Source organism: Serinus canaria, chromosome Z, assembly GCF_022539315.1.
Source record: "Serinus canaria isolate serCan28SL12 chromosome Z, serCan2020, whole genome shotgun sequence".
Classification (NCBI taxonomy): Eukaryota; Metazoa; Chordata; class Aves; order Passeriformes; family Fringillidae; genus Serinus; species Serinus canaria.
The window spans coordinates 11520562-11535306 of record NC_066343.1 but is presented as its reverse complement, the minus strand read 5'-3'; the positions used below and the strand labels follow the sequence as shown (position 1 = coordinate 11535306).

General features: G+C 40.3%; 1 protein-coding gene and 1 long non-coding RNA gene across 8 annotated transcripts in view; one reads left to right on the top strand and one right to left on the bottom strand.

The window, feature by feature from the left end:
- Window positions 1-14745, top strand: part of LOC115484325 (zinc finger protein 239-like) — an 822389-nt gene that overhangs the window by 236341 nt on the left and 571303 nt on the right. The window lies entirely within an intron of this gene.
- The window catches only part of LOC115485113 (uncharacterized), a 34200-nt gene continuing 26628 nt past the window's right edge, over window positions 7174-14745 (bottom strand). For 5 of the 7 annotated variants that reach the window (XR_007780523.1, XR_007780527.1, XR_007780528.1 and 2 more), the window contains 2 exons: window positions 13117-13269; window positions 9004-11486 (listed from right to left, as the gene is read on the bottom strand). This is a non-coding gene — a long non-coding RNA (uncharacterized LOC115485113). Of the gene's footprint in view, window positions 7754-8289; window positions 11487-13116; window positions 13270-14745 lie in introns of those variants that run through there. The other 2 variants (XR_007780525.1, XR_007780524.1) reach the window with 2 other exon arrangements.

Genomic DNA, 14745 nt, shown 5'->3' with positions numbered 1-14745 from the left:
TCTTTCAGTCTTTCAGTATTATTATTTATTTCTATTATTTAGAACATGGCTTTAGCATTGGTTTCTTCCTCAATACTTCCATTTCAGAATACAATTATCCATTTTAAATGCTCGGATCTTAGGTTGGACTTATATTTTGGGCCGGGGGAAAGTTTCTGCAGAACACAAGGGCGCTGCAGTTTCTTAAAGGGTAAAAAAGTGCTGTCCATGAACATGTTTAATCATTAGAGACAAGCTACAGTCCAGCTCTGCTGGGTATAAGAAACAGTTTCCTCTGAACCCAGCCTTGCCACTGATTCCAGGAATTTCTGCTGATTGGTTTGTACTTCATATTCCTCTATAACACAGGTATGTCATGCCCATTAAATTCAATTATTAACATAAGTTTCAGACTAACATTAAATTTCCATCTTGAATTTGCTTGCTCTTTAAAACCCATTTATTCTTCATCTCCTCTGCACCTGGGTCATAGAGACCCACCAGGTGCATACCATCATCAAAATATAATTTATTTGAGGACTACAAAGCAATTTCTATCTAGGAGTTCATTTTTTGAAAGGTTTCTGAAGTGGGCACAAGGAATGTCAAAGCTTTTGGGCTGAAAACATTTGATAAAACAATTTATTATTTAATCAAGGACAACATGGAAAGTGGGAGTATTGCCTCACAACCCAATCTGTTTCCATCAACCAGATGAGACCACTAGAACTTTTCCAATTGAAAAGATGCAGGATCTAGGCCATAATTGTGATTTATTTATACCCAAAATAACTCTCTGAATTAAATTCAACATTGTAGCTGCAGAAGTGCAGAACTCCAGCATGGAAACTCTTATCAGCAGCCATGGGAAATGAGAGAGCTGCAAACAATTCTGGGCAAAACCAAAGAGATTCCTCTGCCTGCAGCACATGGAAAAAGCCCTTTTCTCAGGATGCCAAGAGGAATTTCAATCTGAAAAAAAACTTCCAAGATTAAGAGGGGTGTAAAGAGAGGATAAAATCTTCAAGCATTTAAAGGGCAAAATTAAAAAAAGAGAGCAGTGCTTATGCCATGTCTGCACCAAATGGGCTGGAAAACATTTGGCCCAATGTTGCAGCAGAGAAGTTTCTGAATTGTAGTACAAAGAAAAGCACTTTTATAATAAATAAACAAATAAATAAATAAATAAATGGGGACAAACTGCTCCATGACTGGAGACCTCAAGAAGTGGTTTGAAAAATCAGTCCCTGAGGACTGACTGACACCAGAGCAGAAGCTGGGCTCCATCTCCTCAGAGATTTAGGTCCAGACAAAAGAAAAGCATGTCTAAGAACGTATGTAAGCGTGCTGGTGTGCCTAAATCCAAACAGCTTTTTTGGCAGATATATTTTCTCTCACACTAGAGCCTGTGAAAGCCAAAGCTGTACCTTCCTGATGGGACAATCTGGTTCTGGCAACTCTCTGCAAGATTCTGAATTACCTTAATTTAAAAAATTTATTTGAGACAGAACAAAGATTTGGCCCTGGCATAACCTAACCAGAGTCAGCCTCCCATGTCAAAAAGTTCCAATTTTCTCCCCAAAATGAGAGATGACAACTTTTTATTTTAGCAACATCTGGGGACCTTTTTTTAATTTATTTTGTAGGAATGGTAAAGCAAATCAAATCCCACATCCAGTAAGGAGAGCTGTGGAGAAAATCTCCTTCATTCAAGCTCCCTGAAGAAAAACTTAGGACTGATTTTAGGAATTAGAACTGAATTAGGGAGCAGTGATAATGCACATAAATAAGATTAAAGCCAAGAAAGAATTGTAGGAATAATCTTAAGAAATCTTAAGAGTCTGCTAAGTAGTCCAGGTCTAAGCATTAAAGGGATGGAAATAATAACATATTTTAAATTGCTACATTCTTTGATTTCTCACCTTTTCCTTGTGTCATTCTCATGCTTCCACTGCCCCATATGTGAGTTTCTCCACATGTGGGGTCCCCACTGCCAAGCCTCTGCCCCATCCTTTCTGACCCAATCCCTGCCCTCCTCCAGTGCCTCCACTTCTCCAAATCTGCCCTGTCTCTCCAGCCAGGACTGCATTTTTCAATGCTGCATTGCAGTGTTAGGTTTGTAAATACCTCTCCCAACACAGAAAAACTACTTGTTGCATTTATCTTAATAAAGATAAAGAGGTACATATAGATATGGATTATATAGATGATATCTTGACCTGTTCTATAGATTATATATATAGTAGATAAAGATAAAGATTATGTAGATAGATATAGATAGATGATATAGATATAGGTATCGATATAGATATAGATATAGGTATAGATGATATAGATATAGATATATATAGACATAGATGATATAGATATAGATATAGATATAGATATAGATATAGATATAGATATAGATATAGATATAGATAGATAGATATAGATATAGATAGATTAGATATAAATATAGATATAAATTATATATATATAAAAATAACAGATAAGATATAGATAGATATAGATCTATATAGAGATATAGGAATAGATATAGGTATAGATATAGAATAGATATAGAAGATATGATATAGATATAGATAGATATAGATATAGATATAGATATAGATATAGATAGATATAGATATAGATATAGATATAGATATAGATAGATATATATAGATATAGATATAGATATAGATATAGATATAGATATAGATATAGATATAGATTAGATATAGATGATATAGATGATAGATTATATAGATATTGATGATATAGATTAGATATAATATAGATGGAATAGATATAGATTGTATAGATATAATAGATTAAAAAACACTATGAAAATACAACCAAAAAAACCAACAAGAAAACCAAACAAATCCCTCCAAAAAATTCATCATCACTGACCCCCTCTTCTTCTCCAGCAATAATTACTGAAAGCAATCTTAGACAGACCAGTTTGACTACTTTTCTTTCTACATTGCCCTCTCCTTCAGACTCTGGCTACAAAATCCATTATTAATCTTCTCCTCTGCTTTGGGATCTCTTAGGAATGACTCTCAATCCATGGGTTATTCATGTTTTGGTTTTTTTTTTGACAAATAGGTGTGACCATATGGCAGTGGAGCGATTCCCTTGAGAGTGCATCAGATTCCCTGCTCACACACAAGCTGTCTGACATGCAGCTGTGCAGGGCTCAGGAATGACCTGCAGAGCTCCAGAATATTTCCAGAATATCCCTGCTCAGGAATTCAGGATGTGGGTGGTGCCAGGAGAGCTGCTGGTTTCCTGGAAATCCAATGTTTTATCAAATAAATCTGGATTTGAGGCAAGTGCTGGCATGTCCTGGGGTAAGTAAAAGAAAAGGACATGGACATGGTGTTGTCACCTTGAGTTAAATCTATTTATTTTCATTCTCAACAGGTTTTGTCAGCTGTGCTTCTGCCACAAGCACAACCAGCTGCCAACCTCTGGATCTGCAGCTGGGAGTCCTTGTGTCCCCCACACACATCTCTGTTCTCCCCTACTCCCTAAACTCCTCCAGTCTGGCCTTATTTTCTGCTTGGCACAAAACCTTCTCCTTCCTTCCTTCACTCCTCAGATTTCTGTGAGACCTCCTTTTAGTGTTTGCTCCATTCTTGTTGGGACTCAAGACACAGCAGAGCTGTAACAGCAGAGCTGTAACTCAGCAGCAAAAGTAACTCCTCACCCTAAAATCCAGATGGTTTGTCACCTCCCTGCTGATGTTCCCCTAAACATGCTCTCTATTTCATGTGAAATAGGGAAAAAAATTTAAAAATTTTAAAAATAATAATAATAAAAAAAGATTAAAAGTAATGCTCTCCAGCTCCACAAACTTTCACTGAAGTTACAAAATTGGTTGTTTTTAAATCCATCGCGTTAAAAAGAAAAGTAAATTTCATTAAGACAAGGTGGACTCCACTGCTTTTGACTGTCAATGCTTTGCTTCAAAAAAATAATAGAGTCTCTTTTTATTATGGCCTTACAAACTGCAGTGTCTCCTTCTAGGATTTCAAAAATCTGTGTTTTAAATAAAGTCAAGTAAGCAACTAAACAGAGGGAAGGAGAGCAAACATGAGAAATGACTGGTTTCAAATTAACAGATAATATTTATTTGCTCACAGAACCAAATGTGAACAAGCAAATAGAATTTAGAGCTTTTATACAGCTTCTGCTGGTTAGAGAGCTCCACCCAAAAATGTGTAAAATAATTTCCCACTGTCAATCCATCTGCAATACCATGTTTGGCTTGGCAGGTCGTTAGTCCTTTGGAGTTCAAATGCTACAAATTCTGCATATTCACAGGACTTTTCTTCTTGTATTATTAACAGCAATGGAACTCTCAGGTGCTGAGAAAACAAGGCAGCAGCTAAAGCATTAGCTCTGGAATAGTGTAAATGTGTGATCATTCACAGAGACAGCTCACTGCACAGTTGGCTCTGCAGATTGCTTCATTGCATCTCTCCATTTTCTGGTGTCCCCCCCCAGTTACTGACAGGAACCATTAGACAGGCAGCCCAACAAAATGTGCCAGCATCAAGGAGTTTTTGGGGTTGGGAGGAGGAAAATGAGATGAAAAACCAAAATACCCCTCCTGACTGGGATTTTCAAGGAATTATGGAACATTAAATTGCAGATGGCAATCTCTCTAATGTCAGATCTTTAATATCAGACTTTAGCTCCTCAGAGAATGAAAAGCAGGGTGGCAAACACATTTTGACAAGCACTGACAAACGCAGTGCTGTGAGCTGGTGTGAACATTTCTCCAGCCCTGAGGCTGAGACCACCAGCTGGCCCTCCATAAAATCCCCTTTTGGCTTGTGCCCTTGTATGCCAGATAATTGATGGGGGTCTGACAACTGCTCTGCCAAAGGAGGAGGTGATGCCCATGGATCCCACATTTCTGCAGCCTTTATTTAACGTTTGAAGGGATTCAATGTGGAAGAGGACTCAATTTACAGACTCTGCTTACTGTGAATAAACACTTCTAAGTTACTGGCAAACATAGTGGAATGCCCCAAAGCTGAAATAATTATTGGGAAGATTCATTAGAAGAAAAGTTGGAAAATGCATGGCCTCAAAATATATTTGTTTTTTAAAAGGAAAATCTCTTTCTGTCTATGATATAAAACAATTCTGGAGGATTCCACACTTGCAAAGGTAAAGTTCTTTATGCTTTGTAACACTGTAAATGTTACCAGATCTATGAAATGTCATGGGAATGTAATTTTAGGTGGATTTGAAAGATGCAGTGGCATTTCCAAGAGTCCTAACTGTCTTAGCAATAAATCCATAAATGGACTTCAGGGTTAGTTATTGCACTGTCTATAACTGGTCAGACACTGCCTTAAACTTGAGTTATGCTTCCTCATCTCCACAAAGCACAGACAAAAAGTTGAGGGCTCCACAGGTGCAGTCAGGGAGGCACTGAACAATTTGAGCACATCATGGATTTTGTGCACTCTGTCTCTCCCTAGGCAGGCATCTACATTTGCTTATATCAAGAGGGTGGAAGAAAACCAACAAAAATGATCAAATGCCCAGTAAGTTTGCATTCAGGACATGAAGAATCCATATATTTAGACCTAGGAGATGAGAAATGCTCCCAAACCTGACTTCTCACAAAATTTCCAGCCATGCAGGAGTGCAGCTGAACTGCCAAAATAGAAACACAAAGGAGAATTCTAACCCCTAGTCCCAATATTTTAGTCCCTATGTCTTCCTCCTGCATTTTCTTCTGCATGTAAATCCCACCAACAAATGAGGATTTCCCAGCTCAGACAAAAGAGAACTATAAAATGGCAGAAATCAGCAGGGTAGAACATCTGTTTTCATCTCACTGCTTTCACAGAGTTAGAAATAAAAAAGGACTGCATACTCTCAAATTTTGGAAGTCCCCTAGGATGTTTTCTGGGGTCTGCTCTGCTGAAGTGGCTCTGATCTCATGGTGAGTAGGAAAGGCTTCAGCACAGACACTGCTGTGGTGCATAGGGCTAAATTCACATTAAACATGGCTCAGAATCGTTAGCACAGGCACCAAGACACAAAACCTCACCATTTTAGAGCTACTGGCTGTTCAGAAACCCTGACTGTCAGAGAGCTCTGTCAGAGGCATCAGCTCAGCAGTGAGGTGACCACGTTCTGGGAAGCTGCTGCTCCTTTCCTGCAGGGTTCCAGACAGAACCCTGCAATGAATGCAGGTTTCCCCCACCCCAGCTGACCTCAGCACAAATCTCTGAGCTGAACCTTTCCATTTTCCCTCTCCACAGCCCTGAAAGACCTTCCCAGAAAGCTTCACCCAAGGTGTTTGCATTTTCAGGAAATGTTTGGCTTCACCACTCACTGTTTCTTGCCAGTAGCACACACCTAAAAATATTCCTGACAGTGTCTAAATTCTCTACGTAAGCCACACATATTAAAAACTTGTTTTTCTGTCATGTGTGGTTCCATTCAGGGCACAAACCACACATTCACAGGGACATGGCTGCACACCACACAGGTGTAAGCAAAGAAAGCCAGCTTAGGATGGGCCAAAACCACAGACCATTCCAAGGGAAGCCAAGGACCAGGAGGTGTTGGAGAAGGTCCACATTTCTGTTAGCAAGTTGATGTCTTCTTTATTGCTTCAAATAATGAAAGAAACATTCAGCACTATTCATAAACGTTGAGATTTTTAGAGAGGCCCTGCTGAGGTTTCTTCCTAAGCAAAACCCAGCCAAAAATACCAACATTTGAAAGGAGCTGAATGCCAAATATTGTGCACTGGAGTTTTGCCATTTTCCTCAGAGGGTCCAGCAGTGGGCACGAAATCCTCAGAAAACTGCTCCCCCCTGCCAATCACTGCTTTTATAAGGTGCATTTTTGGTGTGAAGAACAAAACACATAACCCTAGTTGTTTTAATGCCTCCATTTCAAATGTTAAGACAAACAGACCTTTTAAGAATAAGCACAAAGAAGAAGGCAAATATCACCCAGGCAGCCTACTGTGAAAAATGTGAGCTGACCTGAAAAGAGAAAATGCACCATGAGCAGGACATCAGTTTGGTCACTGGACCAGCACAGTCCTCATCCTGCAGCTCCTTAGTGGGGGTGGCCATGCTGGCTGACAAGAGACACTGATAATTCCATCATAAAAATTTATTTTTTATATTCTGGCCCTCCCCCCCCCCCAAAAACTTTTCAGTGTGCCACAAATGGATGTTTTCTGCAAGTTTCTGCCTAGCTCCCTTGCACCCAGAGGGAGATTACTTGCATGGAGGGGGGGATCTTGCTTGAGACTCAACGTTTATGTGGCATCACTTCATGCTGCAGGCAATTTATCTCTCAACAGGATGCAATATATCACAGAAGATGGGTTAAGCAGAGGTGAAATAAAGACTCTGGAAACTACAGACAGGTCCCATAGAAGCAGCAGCAGAGTTCCCTTACACCAGACCACACCCCATCAAAAAACACACGTGTCCAAGGAAACCAAGTGCATTTTGTTGTGAGCTTTCTCTCCCTTTTTTAATTTTCCCCTTAGAAGAAAGCAAACACAGATGGAGATAGGTTTGAAACGATGGCACGTCTGCCAGCAGATATCTCGATGCCAGTCTAGCTAGGAAGGACTCTTGGAGCAGTTTCCTTAGCCACCAGAGAAAGCTCTGAGAGCATCTCTGCAGCCCTGTGCTGCTCTGCCCTTCCCCAGCTCAGCCTGCCACCTGCCACTCACGGATTTCCTTCATTTTCACATTTCACGAGGCTCAGACAGGATGGTTCCTACCTGTGGAAGAGGCAGCAAAGCCAAAAAGGGTTGGGAGAGGGCTGGCAGGGGGGATCCATCCTCACAGTGAGGGGGCACGTGGTTTGCACATCCTGGAGAGGAGTTCTCAGGTTGATCAAGGCTGATCCTGTCCCTCTCAAATCCCAGATCCTTCCTCCAGAGAGCCTGGTTTGGAACCTCCTCTGCTCACCAAAGCAGCTCAGGGGCTCTGCTGCTGATTTTCCTCCCCTTTTTTACAGCTGCTGCCAGAAGGTGCAGGGTAATACCTTCATCTTTTCATGTTTTCAAAGGTCTACCCAGAAGTTAATCCATGCATGTGATCTTTGGATACCAGTACTGTCCTGATCATTCCAAATTGTAAAATTTGGAAATGAACGGGAAAATGAACTGCCTTGGAGTTTCAACTAGAGGCAAGGGCATGGAGAGGGGAAAACAGACTAATTTTATCACCAAAAGCTCTTGAATAAAAATAATAGTATTTTTCTATTTTTTCTCCCCACCCCTCCCCCCCCCCTTTTTTTTTTTTGGCACCAAATCCAGACTTCTGCACTTTTTTTTTTTTGCACTTTCTCTGTTTTAACTTGAATGCATGAATTCAGATTGCCCCACACATTTTTAAAACCTTCAGCTGATACATGCAACTATTTCACTTTTCCTCTAAGAAATCTGGTGAGAAACCTCTGTAGCACAAGTTATTGCTCTTTACCAGATGACATTTTGGTGTGGGGCTGTACAGCAGGCAGCATATGGACCAGTAATGGTGCTAGTACCTGCTAAACCTGGAATTCCACAGCAGTTTGATCCCTTCTGTCAGGGAACACAAAGGAACTGAAATTGGAGGCACACAACCAGCCAGGAATTCCTCTCCTCTTCCTGCTTCTGAGAATGTAAAATTGGTTGCATCCTTCCCAAGAACTCTTACAAGATAGGTGCCCTGTGTAAGGAAGATGTAATTTTAGGGATACAAAGACTTAAACTACATGAAACTCTCAGCTTTCCAGACCTCCTAGAAGTTACCAGACTGTGCCAGCAATGCCAGAAATAACCTATGGAAATGAGATGTACTGACCTTGCTTTCACACCTGACACGTGGAAGTCTCACACAGAGGAACAATCTCCATCTCAACACCTAAACTGAGCTTCCTCCTCGAGTTTTAAAAGTGAAGCATCCCACACCATGTGGTAGCACGCTGCAAGTCCATGGAAAGCTTCACTGAATTTCATGGATTTTAAGAAAAAAGCCACAAATAAAACAGTGAAACTTATTGGTTTTAATTACACAGCAGTTTTTTGCTAAAATATCCTAATGCTTCTGAGAGATGTCTGAATGAGACATGAATATAAAGAGACAAGACAGGAATCCCTCCTGACTTCCAACCATCTGTGATGGATTTCTGGAAGTTGGTGAGGTGATTATATCCCTGGATGCTTTAATCACAGCGGTGTTCTATCACACACATTCCCAAGGCATCCATTTGGAAAGGCTGATCTCATCTGTCCCTAATTGATCAATCTGTGCAGAAATGCTCACACCGTGTCAGCTGGGTTTTCAGGACTTAAATGACTGGAGAGTTTCCAAACCCATGTTGTAAACTGAATTTCCTCGTTTGCTGAAGCATTCTGAGGCATCACAGCTCTGGGGCTGAGAATGCATCCCTCCACTGGTGTGAGCTAACCAAACTCAGCATCAGGCAAGAATTATTTATAAAGATCATTTATTTCAGAAATTTATCTTGTGCTGGCTTGGACTGAAAGTATCAAAATGAATGCTTGCTTCTGAAGGTTCTACGTTTTCACATGTGCTTGTGAGGCTAGATATGTTGTTTTCATTTTAAAAAATCTGATTTTTTAGGTGAGGAAACTCTGATTTTACCAGACCAGACACAGCTTTATGAGTCAGTTCAAATAGCAGGGAAAGGGAAAGAGCCTTTACTGTGCCCTTTCCTCCTCCTCCTCTCAGCTTCTTTCATCCCTCCTTCCTCTTCCTCAGACACAGAGCAGTGCCAGCACTGAAAGAGTGGAGAGCGTAGATAAGGAGCACAGCTGAGCTTGTGAAGGAAGAAAAATTAACATTGATTGAGGTAAATCAATCAATCAAAGGCAGAAAGGAGATGAACTGCCTGCAAGGAAGCGACAGTGGAATGGGAAATGTGCTGAGGCAGGGAGGGCAGAGCACAGGGAGAGGGAAGATGAATTCCCAGAGCAACAGCTTCCCTGGCCCCACAGTAGTTAATGGGAATTTTGATTTTGAGAGTCAGGACATTACCCATGTCATTTAAATGCCAACTGGCAGATGTTTAATCTGCAGATGGGAAGAAAATTAGATGAAAGATGAGGAAAATAATGTCCCTGTAGCTGTGTAACAATGCAAAGCTGCTTCTTCACTTGTAGGCAATCAGAAGCCAGAGCTGCTATTTTGAGTTTATTGTTTTGGTTGCATTTGGGCTGTTCCAAAAACAGTGACCTGGTTATTAACCACACATTTGAACAGGGGGAGGGTGCATTCTCTTCAGGTGGCCTACAATTCTCAGCGTATTCTAAGAGCATGAAAATGACAGGAACCCTTTTAACCCGAAAAGAAATGTAACTGTAAAAATAAATACATTTCCAGGGCTACAGGTACCACCATGGGTACCAGAAAACTTAATAAAACACAAATACATATGTGAAAGTGAATGACACTAACAGAAGTTGAAATAAAACCCAGCAAATAGAAGGCTGAGGGGAAATATTTCCATGTCACAGCCTTCTGAAAACCCATAGATTACTTTCCACTAAAGTTTTACCAGTATTGCAATATTTATAAAAACTCCTTGAACACTGTTCCACAAATATTGTGAAAAATTCATGTGTTATTGCCCATGACTAATTCATATGCCCTTCTTCTCTTTCTCATTTTGGATGAATTTTTAAGGCTTTTCTTTGAACAAAACAAAATTAAATTTAAAAAGACAGCAAAAACTATAAACCTCAGATTTACTAGAGGACCTCATCACGAGATATAATTCTGTCCTCCAGTTACACACTTGTCTTCATTTTATCTCCCTGATTAAGGTCCCTGCTCTCCCACAAACAAAGTAAAATTATGAATTGTGAGGTTAAGGTAACACTCCAATAACCCAGAAATCTTCTCACCCTCCCATGCCTGGCTTGATCCAAGATCTCACTTTGTTGGTTTGCTGAATTAGCAGATAACCTTCTTAGGCAACTGAAGAAAACAAAAATCTGCGTGGGACACTCTTACAAAATGTCAGCAGCCCTCATTGTGTTGGCAAATGCATCCCAGAGGCACAGAGGACCCTAAAAGAGTCATTACAGAGTAAACAAGGTGTTATTGAATAATGGAAAGCCTGAACAAAGACAGAACGAGGGCAATTACAGCCCAGATGGGGCACGGGGGAGAGCAAAGCAAACACGCAGCCCGAATTCACCCCAGCACTTCCCAGCAAAGAGAAATTTCTCCTCTGTTGAAAAGCAAGGGTCCTCAGCAGGGGGAAAAAAAAAACAGAATTGAGGAACTCCATGGCTGAAATTGTCAGCTGGACCCAGGTGTTGAGGGCAGCCAAGGTTTTCAGGGCATGATGAACAGTGCTGGAGAAACATGGTCAGGTCAGTGGCAGGAGCTTTCTCCAAAATTCTGTTTAGTGAGAGGGTTCCTTGGGTTAAGCTTTAAAGAGTCCTCTAAAAGGCTGTCACTGTTCTTTCCACAGGTACAGCCAAATGCCAAGAGGACCTGGAGAAAAATTAAAAAAAGCATATCTCAGAAGTTGCAGAGCCTCCCTTCAGTTCTGTTGAAATAAGCAACAACAAAATCTTTTCTTTTTTTTTTTTTCTTTTTTCCACACCACTTATGCTCAACACTTCCTCAAGAGGTTTCCAGAGCTTCCTGCTCCAAGGCAGAATGGAGCCCTACCCAAATAGCCTCCTTGGTAAATAATCAATAGCACTGCTTTGAGCCTTTGCAGGAACACCACACTCCAGGTTAAACAAATATTTTAAAAAACACGAGAAAAAATAAATTGAAAGCACAAAGCTTGGAGGATAACACTGGTTTCCCATTTCTACATGACCCCAGTCAAATGTTCTAAAATAGAGAGAGTGCTTGCCAAGTTCAGCAGCAAAATATTGATTAAAGACATGAAGAAAGTAAAAAAAACCTACCTGGGAAAAACTGCTCTTTACCCTAAATCTAACATGTGCAGATCAAAAGGGTCTCTACTAAATTCCATCCCATCCCCCTTTTTAGCATGCAGAGCTCTCCTGTGCCCTTTATTTCTGCCAGTTGCATTGTCATCTGGTGTTCTCAAGTCTCACTAATAATTATCATATGCCATATTTAAGTATGTTAATTAGACTTGCAATCATTGTAGCCAGTAAAGTATCACTGCAAATTATCCCCTTAAACAGAGCCTTCCAATCCATTTTGCCTCTTTGAGCAATACACTAGGCACTGCAGAAATTAAAGGGATTTTTTTTCCTTGTCAATTCTCTGCACTCTGTGATGGGACCACCCACATCCTGCAGCCACCCCACTTCTCCCAGGGTCCCCCAGAACATTCCCCAATGTTCTGTCAAGATCTCATTTGGCTGAATTCTTCTCACACTTCTAAAACACCCAGTCTGGAGTGCAGGTATCCCTTTAATTTCTGAATAACCTTTCACAAGGAGCAATTCAATATTCACAGATATAAATGTAAATTTTTTGAGTGTTTAAGATGTAATAATTTGTAATTAATTTATCTAGTATTTTTGAGCAATTGTGCCACTGACTCCTTTCAGCTTCATTCAGAACTGGCCATTTAACTTGAAACTAGAGATTTTATATCAAGTAACTTGACATAACATAACCAGTAACAGAGGAATTTCACAGCCCATGTGAACTTGTTTGGGTTAAGCACCAATAAAAGTGCTTTAGGCAGCAAGGAAACCTTGAAGTTGGAGATTACTGAGCCTGAGATTACTGGAGAGGAGACGCTGTTAAAGCAAGACCCAAAGGGCACTTTTCTTTGATCAGGTAAAATAGGAAGTGAAGAACCTCAGAAAACAACTTGGTTTCCTTTTCAGTGTAGAATGAGGCCCTGATAGCTGCTGACATCAAGCAGATTAGCTCATTCACAGTGGCACTGTACACAGGGAAAAAAAATCACTTTTCTTGAGAGACTGTAGCAGCATAAAGTACATGAAGGATGATAATTATGTATATATTTAGGGTAAGATCACCCTTTTAGAAAAGCATTAAAGAAGTGGATTTCTTGGTAAGACTGCAAGCTGCTTTTTAATGGCTTGGATTTCTTTGTGCTCATCCTTTTTTTTTTTTTTTTTTCAGTACAAGCTGATTAAATGGAAAATCAAGTATAACTCACCACTGGCTGCTTTAAATCCCTGTTCAGCTCCCATCACATGGCAGGGCAAGATTTGCCTCCTTGAAGTTTTTAAATGATATCACTAGCCTTTGGTAGGCCAATTTTTGTTGGTAAATTATTCTGGTTACCCACAGTAACCACATTAACTTGGATCTGTAAGGTAAAAGCCATAAATAACTGTGTCATGAAAATCATGCACTTCATGGAAAAGACTTTGTGGAGTCTTCTTATTTTATTCACTAACAGAGTTCCAAACAACAAAATGAGTCTTAGATTATAAGGATACCAGAAAGACATCAACAAATGTGCTATATACTATTCTTAGTATTAAGTGCTATAAATATATCTTATTTGGCAGAAGAAGCTTGAACCAAAACCTGTTGTTTCACCATTAAAATTTCTGCTGCTGGCTCAGCACACAGAAACATATTTACTTTTACCCCAGAAGCAGTGAATTTCCTGATTTGGTATAAGCAAAACCCACTCTGGAGTTTTGCTTATACCAAATCAGGGTATAAGCAAACATCACTCTGGGTTTCTTCTTTTCATCTCACTTTTTTTTGTTTGTTTGGTTGGGTTTTTTTTTGTTCTGTTTTGCTTTGTTTTGTTTTGTAACTTAGAGAATCATGAGATATCCATTGATTTTTTTTTCATCCAGCAGTTCTGAAACATTAAAGAGAGCCACTTGGAAAAAAAACAAAAGGAAAAGGCACTATTATCATAAATAACTGAAATAAATAATAATGTACAACTCACTTTGGGGGAATCCTGCATTAGTTCTGTGCTCCTCATAAAAGCTTTAGGTATTACAAAAATAAAATGTGAGGGGAGAGTGAAGATACAGCAGAGCAATTTATCTTGGGGGTTCTTTTAATTACTCTGAATCAGGAATAAACTACAAATAAAGTAGAGGAAAATTTTTGTATGGGAGGCAAAGGCACTGCCCCAGCCAAGGAAACAGTGCAGAAAACGTGATGTAATTTTAGAGCCTAAAAAGGGATGGATGGATGGATTGATGATGGATGGATGGATGGATGGATGGATGGATGGATGGATGGATGGATGGATGGATGGATGATGGATGGATGGATGGATGGATGGATGATGGATGGATGGATGGATGGATGGATGGATGGATGGATGGATGGATGATGGATGGATGGATGGATGGATGGATGGATGGATGGATGGATGGATGGACGGACGGACGGACGGATGGATGGATGGATGAATGGATGGATGGATGGATGGGGGATGGATGGATGGATGGATGGATGGATGGATGGATGGATGGATGGATGGATGAATGGATGGATGGATGGATGGGGGATGGATGGATGGATGGATGGATGGATGGATGGATGGATGGATGGATGGATGGATGGATGGATGGATGGATGGATGGATGGATGGATGGATGGATGGATGGATGGATGGATGGATGGATGGATAGATGGATGGATGGATGGATGGATGGCCTTGCCTTGGTGCCTGCACGTGCTGCTTGCTGAATGTACCACCCTGAAAATGTGAGCTTTTCTTTGATTTTTTAAAAATAATTATTATAGAAGCATAGGATCACAGAACATTTCAAGTTTGAAGGAATTAGAGATCACTGATTCCAGCTTC